Consider the following 11,210-nt stretch of genomic DNA (forward strand, 5'->3'; position numbering starts at 1 on the left):
GCGATATTCAGTAATCTATATACCCAAAAGTTGTGGAAATTGTCTCAAGCAAAGAGTAACAAAAACAGTTACAGGAGTCTAGCGGACAATACATGGAGCTGTACGCTGAGCACCACAATTCGGATTTCAGGATAATCTCGACAGAATGCATAAGATACGATCTGGTGTATATGTCCACGCGAGAAGAGAAGAACGACTGGAAATCGGGTTACGATGCTTGATGCGGTGACACGAGACTGAACGTGGGTCTGTAATGATGACGAAACACTGTGGCGATGGGTGTAAATCCAAATGGCGGGATGAGTCTGTTACTTATTTACCCATATGTAATATAATTTAACCATTGTGTCACCAATTCACCTAGGCACGTGATTATGCCAATCATACCAACTGTAATTAGGTCGCCGCTATACTAAATCGAAGGGAGGTGAATTCATAATAACCCTGCCGACGTATTTATTACTTTGTCGAGTGAACCATGAAATAAACCCGGTTATACAAATAAGTTAAAGGTTCTAGTTAAACCTAATCTACATGACAACCTGTATAACTGTATTACCCATATAGTACATATCACTGGTCAGAGGACGGCTAGATTTGAATATTTTGTATAGTGTGTCGGTGTGTGTTAGTAGGTACACATGTCCACATATAAAGAAATTGTCGCATACATACAAAGTAATAAAAATGACCAATAAAACCGCGTTGGTGTAAAAATGCAAATAAAGCAATTAGGACCCGTATGGGTGTTTGCTTAACAGTTAAATACATACGCCTGTCAGCGGCTGATGCAACTCTAAGATCACCACGGAACGGATGATGCAATACTACGATGATATAAATTATCCCAAATAAATTAATAAATCGTCAAATATTTTATTTTACGCGGGTCAATAAACTTTATCGGAATCATACTTAAGATTACCACTTTAACCAGGATTCGACTATTATCCTTGACATCCAAAGGCGGGTCAAATTGAAGTGATGTAGTTTGAGAAACAAGTGGTCTAAAAATATGTTCAAACCTGACAGGGGACATCACATAGTTCAGGTGAACTTTAACGTGTTTCGACAATCCCATACTCAGACAAGCTCTCGGTAAATTACAAATCTTGGCACACAATCTTAATATCGAGACCGATATTTGGAACAAAATATCCGGACTAAGTAGTGACGCGTGCCACCGGCCACTGGTGTGCCCTTTTTATAGTGACTTCATTGTGGGTATATTTGCACATTTTATTTTAATCCACGTCTGGTTCACGTATTTCTTACACTTCTGCCGCGTTCTATCTTTATTATGTTTATACTACTCCTATTGTTCTTAAAAGATTTAAAGCATTCAAATTATTAAGAAACAAACATTTATTACTTACAATTTACAATTGTAATGATTTACTGAATTTTAGCGTTAATTTCTGATGTCGCCTTTGTATTAAATAAAGATATATATCAAATACACATTTCATTACGTTGGCTGATGAAAACCACACCCACGTGGTCAGAATACCGCCACAAGCTACGATAACACTCATACGGCAATCATTCATAATATTTGTGATATTCGCATGTTGCATTATTGCTCCGATGAAAGATATTTCGACTGTTGACAGTGCTCCTCGGCTACGTCAATGAAATTGACGTCTGACAATGCCACAGAAACGTGATTATTGACGGGTGATAATTTGTCGCAACCCGTCGAACATTATCCGGTTCTACACGCCAGATAGATTGCAACTGGGGTACCTACCCATGCTCAAATATTTGTGATAGGATTCCACGGAATGGGATACAGATTCACCTAGACATTCGCAAAAGAAATTTGGACATGGAAATTGAAAAAAAAAACTTGAAAACTACTCATAATTCGCCGCGCGTTTATGTGTTTCAGCATGCGTACTAATTCAAGAGCCCTTCTCGGAGTAAGATCAAGTTGATCTAGGCATTGACAGCTCTGTTCCGGGTTACTCGCAGTATGAACGATATAAGTCAATAACAATTGCGTTGAATAGAGATAATTATACCATACCCGACTAGGAAGCATGATTCGGGTAGTACCATCCATGATTCGAGCAACCCTGTTATGATAGCGACTTCACGTTCGCACATTCGGTTGACACGCCGTTAGACTATTGCTTAGAATCAACAACATGCATGTTTAGAGTGGAGATTATAAACATATGTAACAGGAATTACTTGTTTACTTATTGTATTTAGTAGTGGCAACTTTGCAAGGCTTTAACCGTGAGACACATCTCTGGTAATCACGTGATCATGCCAACGACTCCGCCACGCCTTAGTTTTGACTTTTAATATGGAGAGTTTGTAACCTTGGTAAGAGGAGAGAACGGTACAGCGAGGGATTACCTCAGCTGATTGCTTGTGCGAATAAAGCTGGACCATCTGTAATGAATTAATGTGTATTCATTTGGATCTAATCTGGTATCTCTACGTATAAATGACATCAGCCAAGCGAAACAAAGTTCCCAGATCCCCGAACACAACGCTTGTGTTCACAGCAATACAAGATATATCAAGATATTAAATATTTATTTCTCGATTGCAATATTAAGACTATTATATTTAAAGTGATTAACTGAATAACGCTTTATAAAACGTTATGTTAGAAAAATTACAGCGTTTTTCTCTCCAAGTATGTTTCGGCGCTACAGTTTTATAAACAAAGACAAATATTGATAAAGTCATGTTCAATCCCCTTACCTCATTCTATAGAAGTGCTGAGACGCAGTCTTAGCTCATTGTGAGATAAACTGCTGACGCATAAACACAATGGCATGGCGTACAATCAAATTTATTTACCCAGAGTTGTTATGTAACACAGAACTTGAAATTGGTGAAGTTCACTGAAGTAGATATAGTTTATTTAATACCTGTTGATTGTTTTTAATGGAGGAAGGATTCTGCCTTGGTGTTGATGAAGGAGGCAATTTAGATGCTTGTGAGGGGAATTATGTGGGTGGGGATGCCAGACATTGTAGTGAGAGGATCCATTGAACATGAAGTTTAAATGATACTCTCACTTAGTGGAAGTATTTGTGTAGATGTAGATCCATAGATTTGGTTAACATTTGTCAATGTCAACTACATTGAGAAAGTGCCCCCCCCCCCAGTGGTCCACAGTTTACAGTGGGTATGTGTCAACTATACCATGGTATGCGTTGTGGAACATATAAGAGCGACCTGAAGTATGGGCACTGCGTACACAATATGCTAATAACTTTAATGGGGTTATGGCGTAGACATAATCAAGATTATGGTTTTAAGGTGCAATTTTTAAAAGAAAGTAATTCTTATGAAACGCCGCAAGCACATATTCCCGGCCTTGACCTCCACTTTGTCTATTGTAGTTATTAGAAGACTGTACACGCTTTTTACCACACTAAACTCGTCACCATATTTAACAAGTGCCGTTTCCTTTTGCGAGCCACTAACAATTTCGAAACTATATAGCGCCATCAGTGGCTGTTTCCGCCCTTTTGCTTCAGGTAGTAGTTTATACGAGGCAATACTCCTCTTGTTTATATACGATGACTTCGTCTAAGTATTGTTCATACTGCCTCACACATCGATCCAGACATCGGGGTGTTGTACATATAATTTGTATATAATTTCGTTATTGCCATCTTATAAACCATGTACGTCTCGGAATGGTAATATCTATAAAGCATTGACAAGGTGGTATATTGTAATACTATAAATTACATGATTTATACATGACTTATATAGTACTTTATCAGACGACCGACTACCGTTGCTACTAGCAACGCGAGAATAGGCACGTCCACGTCACTGAGTTACGACTGGACTGTTCGTTCGACTGGACCATACTAAATATAACCAAGCTTTTTTCATTCGGGCTTTGTTTACGAATTTAATGAACTAATTCACGAACGTAGAATATAACCGTATGGTCTTTTCAGCATTCTAAATCGACGTATAAAATCTTATTTTCTTCTTTGAAAGTAAAAAGTTAAAAATGGCTAATGTTTGTGATAATGGGAAGTGATTGCGAAAAAACGAGGATTTATGTGCCTTCACCATGATTGTGAACTTTGAGTTAAAGAAGAACCGCTCAATCCCGTGGATTGCACCAAAGAATCATGGGACACTATTGTTTATGTTGTTTACAAAGTTAATCTGTCATTTGTTATCCATTATTAATTTATCCGGAAAGTAAATTTGTTGTGAGATTAGGCTTAACTGGAAGTGCCCCTTTAATATTATTATCCATTATTAGCTGCAATTTGCATATCACATGAGCAGTTGAATGAAACATGGTGTGTGGCACGGCCGTAGGCCCCGCTTACTGCACCTTCTAGGGAAACGGGCATCAGTCCATACTCCTGCTGTTCTTTCTTTTATGTATACTTTGCGGAATTACGGTATAATGGAACACGTATACAGTTCTGCATGGATCTAAAATTCGCAAAGTGACGAAATGAAGATATCGTTTCGGAAAAATGTTCGTTACCTGATCTGATTACACCAGCTTAGCTCATTTAGTAGAGGGACCATAAATTCTCACAGTTCGTCGATCTGCTGCTTGAAAGTGTACCATTTTTAAATAGAGGGGGACGTTGTACTCTTCCATAGAGTCATGTGATTATAACCTATTTCTGAAAACCCAGTTATCTCAGAGAAAATGGTTATTGCTGGGATTAACAAAACTGGTAAACAGCTAATGTTTGAAACCAAGCGAGAGTACTTTCTCAGTAAACGGACATTGTTGAGAACAAATAAACGAGTATTGTTTGGAACAAAGAAAGAACACTTTCCTAGTAAACAGGTATTGTTTGGAGCAACTAAACTAGTAAATGGGTACTGTTTCAAACTAATAAACAAAAACCAACCGCTATCGAAGGTTAATGGACTGTTAGAACAATAGCGAAGAATCAAAAAGAAGTTTTACTATAACATCCTAGAGCTCCGGTCCAGTGGAACAATATGATGATTAGTAGTTACGTCCTAATTGTTGTTCGCCATGGCAACCTCACTGAGCAGAAACCTAATCAGGGTCGCTGAGGGCGCATATGGGGGGGGGGGTTCAAGTCATTATTTTTTTCGCAATCATACTATATTTCCCATTTTCTTATTTTCCTTTTAGTTTCTTTATTTTTTTACACTTTCGAAAAGATATGTAAGCTTGTCTTACAACGCGTGTAAAATGCGTTTTGTTGGTTTAATATTCGAAATTATAACGCATGCCTGCACGTCTATGACTACTTCAATACACGTTTTTGCAAACAAAGGTGGTCTGAATACATCACGAGGAGTGACATCAAATCCAAGCCTTATTCAGCAGTCATATGACCACTTAGCTGACTTAGGTACTACGATACATACAATATGTGTGACTAAAACATGTAAGCCTTCTACCACCAACTTGTGTGGCCCTTGTTGACTAAATAAGTTGCTATTGTTTGCTTTACATGTCCCATGGAACGTGTGAGACTGGCGTGTGAGACTGGTGTATGAGACTGGTGTGTGAGACTGGTGTGTGAGACTGTGTGTGAGACTGGTGTGTGAGACTGGTATGTGAGACTGGTGTGTGAGACTGTGTGTGAGACTGGTGTGTGAGACTGGTATGTGAGACTGGTGTGTGAGACTGTGTGTGAGACTGGTGTGTCAGACTGGTGTGAGACTGGTGTGTGAGACTGTGTGTGAGACTGGTGTGTCAGACTGGTGTGAGACTGTGTGTGAGACTGGTGTCTGAGATTGGTGTGTGAAACCGAGTGTGAGACTGGTGTGAGAGACTGGTGTGAGACTGTGTGTGAGACAGGTGTGGTGTGTGAGACTGTGTGTGAGACTGTTGTCTGAGATTGGTGTGTGAAACCAAGTGTGAGACTGGTGTGAGACTGTGTGTGAGACTGGTGTGAGACTGTGTATGAGAATGTTGTCTGAGACTGGTGTGTGAAACCGAGTGTGAGACTGGTGTGAGACTGTGTGTGAGACTGGTGTGAGACTGTGTGTGAGACTGGTGTGTGAGACTGATGTGAAACCGAGTTTGAGACTGGTGTGAGAGACTGGCGTGAGACTGTGTGTGAGACTGGTGTGTGAAATTGGTGTGAGACTGTGTGTGAGAATGTTGTCTGAGACTGGTGTGTGAGACTGATGTCTGAGACTGGTGTGAGAGACTGGTGTGTGAGACTGGTGTGAGAGACTGGCGTGAGACTGTGTGTGAGACTGGCGTGTGAGATTGGTGTGAGACTGTGTGTGAAACTGGTGTGTGAGACTGTGTGTGAGACTGGTGTGTCAGACTGGTGTGAGACTGTGTGTGAGACTGGTGTCTGAGATTGGTGTGTGAAACCGAGTGTGAGACTGGTGTGAGAGACTGGTGTGAGACTGTGTGTGAGACAGGTGTGGTGTGTGAGACTGTGTGTGAGACTGTTGTCTGAGATTGGTGTGTGAAACCAAGTGTGAGACTGGTGTGAGACTGTGTGTGAGACTGGTGTGAGACTGTGTATGAGAATGTTGTCTGAGACTGGTGTGTGAAACCGAGTGTGAGACTGGTGTGAGACTGTTTGTGAGACTGGTGTGTGAGACTGATGTGAAACCGAGTTTGAGACTGGTGTGAGAGACTGGCGTGAGACTGTGTGTGAGACTGGTGTGTGAGATTGGTGTGAGACTGTGTGTGAGAATGTTGTCTGAGACTGGTGTGTGAGACTGGTGTCTGAGACTGGTGTGTGAGGCTGATGTGAGACTGTCTGTGAGACTGGTGTCTGAGATTGGTGTGTGAGACTGGTGTGAAACTGTATGTGAGACTGGTGTGAGACTGGTGTGTGAGACTGGTGTGGTGTGTGAGACTGTGTGTGAGACTGGTGTGAGAGACTGGTGTGTGAGACTGGTGTGAGAGACTGGCGTGAGACTGTGTGTGAGACTGGTGTGTGAGATTGGTGTGAGACTGTGTGTGAGAATGTTGTCTGAGACTGGTGTGTGAGACTGGTGTCTGAGACTGGTGTGAGACTGTCTGTGAGACTGGTGCCTGAGATTGGTGTGTGAGACTGGTGTGTGAGACTGGTGTGTGAGACTGGTGTGAAACTGTATGTGAGACTGGTGTTATACTGATGTGTGAGACTGTGGGTGAGACTGGTGTGGGACCGAGTGTGAGACTGGTGTGAGAACGTGTGTAAGACGGTCTGAGACTGGTGTGTGAGTATGTGTGTGAGACTGATGTGAGACTGGTGTGTGAGACCAGTGTAAGAACGTGTCTAAGACTGTGTGTGTAAGACTGTGTGTGAGACTGGTGTGTGCAATACGTATTTTTTGAACCGACGTTGGATTCGTTGATCAAGACAACTATCGGATATAGACATTGAAATACTACTCATTACCCCAATCTTAATAAAATAAAATGTGTTGCACGGCGCGTCCCCCCCATAATTCCGTATTTACGAGGTTTTTGCTACTTGGTATTTTTTATTCATTTTTTATTACGTACGCTTTATTTTAACTACCAGACTTTCGTAATTACAAAAAATGAGAACCAAAATTATTGTAATTAGTTTGTTATTTTCCATACAATTTGTAGGAATTGTATATGGTGTGTTTTCTCACGAGATATTCGTTACCAATATGTAGGTTCCGCAACGTAGTAGAAACATACTTCAAACATTAAAAGCGTGTTTTTTTAGTAGAAATACACAACCACGGTAAATTATCACAGGTGCATTAGTTATTGAGAGTGGATTTATGAGATTAATTGTGATTCTACGATTTGAGCCACCATTCTACATCCGATTCTCATCAAGCGCCACCACAGTCCTCTAAGCGAGGAATATGCATTCCTTTTCAGTATCAACGAAGAGACAGAGGGCGCCGACACAACAAGCCCGAACAAAATACGATGGGTAATAATAAATAAACCAACTGCACGGAGTTGTAGAAAGTATGCCGTTAAATGATATGAATTATCACCAGGCGATTTAAAACTTCGAGGGAGAGCGATACAACATAACTCATACCGCTATCACATTTGACAGCAGCGACCCCCACATGGCGATTGTATGTTATCAGCACTCTTCCATTTAAAAGATACTAGCTGTTGTGATTGCACACGCGTGAGGCTAGAAATACATTTCATTCGTGTGCTATAAAAATATTAACAAATCACGGAGGTCAGCGTAATGTCACCCACGAGACTCATTAGTCATCGTCTTGATGATAAAGCCGCTCACAGTTATAGAATCAAACATGAAATAGTACATCGGGCGCTTAAACGCAACGTAATGTAAATTGCACTAAAGATGACATGCTGTGATCGTACTCGATTGCAAGATATGCTCTAGTATACATAGAACAGCGAATACTGTTTTAGCGTTAAACCACAATGTGGACAGGATGCACAATACAGAGTTGCGTAAAGCTTTTAAACTCATTCTATATTTTGTATTTATTCAAATGAAGTTCACATTTAAATGTATATGTTAGTGTTTTCTTGTTGTTAATACTCTCGTCATTTATACTGATAGATTTCTTATAGTTTGTCTTCGATAATTCACTAATATTATTAATATAGGGCAGATCAGACTTAAACCTGTACAATATGTTAAACAAACTCGTGCCTAATATTCAATTTTTGGTCTATGCAACATCCAAACCCTTCTTCTAAAATTAAATTAATTCTATTCGTACATGATAACCGTTAGTAATATCTAATAGCCTGAGTATTAATGTCGACCTTAGTTGAATAACGGACAAGTTTACACCTTCAAGCATCGTTAGATGTGTTGTTATGAACTCCGATTGCTCGTTTAAAAATTGTAATTAAGGTTGTAATAATTATACTGATGATAGATGATTTTATATTAAAACTACTCTATGTGTGTCTTACCAAAAAGTAAAATTAGTTTGACCATTTAAAGCGGAAGGGTCGTCACCTGCGCACGCGTGGGAATTGAGTTCCAAGCGACGACAACAACACACGCTAAAAACGCAAAGGCTCATGGGTCGACGCTTGTTTCTAAACAATGACTCATTGCTAGTTTGACAGAGTACTCACTCAATTGTCCCATGGCATCTTGTACGTTTTTGGATATTTTCTTTCGAGCTATTTTATAAAAACCATGTTAATTTTAATGAGTTAAATTTTCGTTAGAATAAAAATAATACCAAAATAGTTAAATGAATCAACACGTTACAGTTTAATCAAACAAAATTTATCGTCTTTAGGGAATCCAACTAATAGACAATAATACGTTTCGTTTTTGAAATTATGAGATGAACTTTAGCGAATTCCAAGCTGTTCCTGACAGTCTATTATTAAATTCACTAACTTTATCAGCGTTCTCGTAATAACTGGGCTGGGCATTGTTTTCAATGTGTTACAGTGAGTTGTTTTTATTATATAGACATGCGCAGATTTAAACACAAATTATCGTCTTATCTGTAAATGTGCAAAGACCTTTAAGTCTCGTTGGATTCGAATTAAACTCACAAACGATAAACTATATCACGACCGTCCATTTATATAATTAAATTGACGAGACCAAAGAATACATGAAGATGGATATCTTTTATCACGTTTTACTTCAAGGCGATGACGTCATAATTACTATTGTGGTGACAATCGAATATATATGACATACTAGGGACACACATAAACAATAATACATTCGATATATCAATGTCATTCAGTAGACTACACGGCGCCTAATTATGTGTATAATTATGCTAATCAATGGTATGATAACATGGAGGTAGAAAAAAATATAGATAAATCAATGTTTCCATAGTTAAATGTGAAACTATTGTATGCGTAAAACTATCCATGAATTCGGTACCCGCGGCATTAGTTTCACGCCGGTTATCGTGGAACTCACGGAAGCGAGGAGTCCTGGGTACGAGGAAGGTGTCGTACTCACATCGGTGAACAGAGGGTCTAACTTGTCGTGTTCAATTAGTCAGCGTATCCTCGGAATCACGGATATACACATAGTAGTCTCACGGACAGAAATGCACAATTTTCATATTATTTCCACTGTAATTAATTAAAATAGAAATGCCATTATCGTAAAATTATCACAATATTTAGTTGAATTATAACGGCCCGTTTAAGTTGGTATCCAGAATCCCTTATTAATATATACAATAAACCATCTGGTTGAGACAAATAAGATTTCACTCGAACAGCAGAATATTTATTTCAAATTATGCGATGTAGTCCCATGCTTAAAACTGAGATATGTTATCCCCGGGCACTATTATGATTATTAATATTATGAGAATTAATAAATAATAGTTGGCGGAATAATAAACGTTTAAAAAATCGTCAAAATACGAGTAATACGTGAATGGGTAGATCTCATCAGCTGAACAAATATTCAAAAATACTCAGGTATTGAAAAAGTATTGTTCTCCTGAATCTGAAAAAAATTACGATACAAAAGTTCATTTCTGACGTCTTCGGTGACGTTATTGCTACTTTAACAAACAGGGTTTCCCCTTGGCCTCATCTGGACGTATAGTTGTGTATTACCGATTCAATGACGTTTGCACAGTCACGCCTAGCCTGAAGCACAGTGCAACTCTAAAAGATACGTTATCAACGTAACAAAGATAATATATTGATGTAAGAGTTGTCTAGAAAGGCATATATTGATTGAATTATTTCTGTCAGCGTAGAATATCAATACCTCTGCTCCCTCTTTGAAAATAGACAAAATAAGACGTTGACATCGATAATCATATATATACAATATATATCTAGAGAGAGAGAGAGAGAAAGAGAGAGAGAGAGAGAGAGAGATAATAAACACAATTTACTAAATTATACAAAATACACATCATGATATAATCATGTTGCAGTGGATTACCTCTTACGTCACGTATTTGCAAACTGATAGTGTGTAATTCATCTTCTATTATATTATTTGTTGATCAATCGCAAATAAGTTTATACATCTGAAATTTTGACAAACGTGTTTTCAATACCAAAACATTTGTATTCAATGTTGACTATGTTCTGACATTTACACATACAAAAAAACAATGTTTGTGTTGACTTTCACCTTATTCACTGTGATGAACGGAATCTCACTTCTAATCCCTCAACGGGTTTGTATATCAGATAACAACGGTGTGTTGTGTGTACGGATATCAGTTGATTTTGTACATTCTACTGATAATGTATATTTATTTTTGTTTACGTCACACTTATACGGGTTCGGGTGACGTACTCGGACGAAATACCA

Source organism: Saccoglossus kowalevskii, chromosome 3 (assembly GCF_978046115.1).
Source record: "Saccoglossus kowalevskii chromosome 3, keSacKowa6.1, whole genome shotgun sequence".
Taxonomy (NCBI): domain Eukaryota; kingdom Metazoa; phylum Hemichordata; class Enteropneusta; family Harrimaniidae; genus Saccoglossus; species Saccoglossus kowalevskii.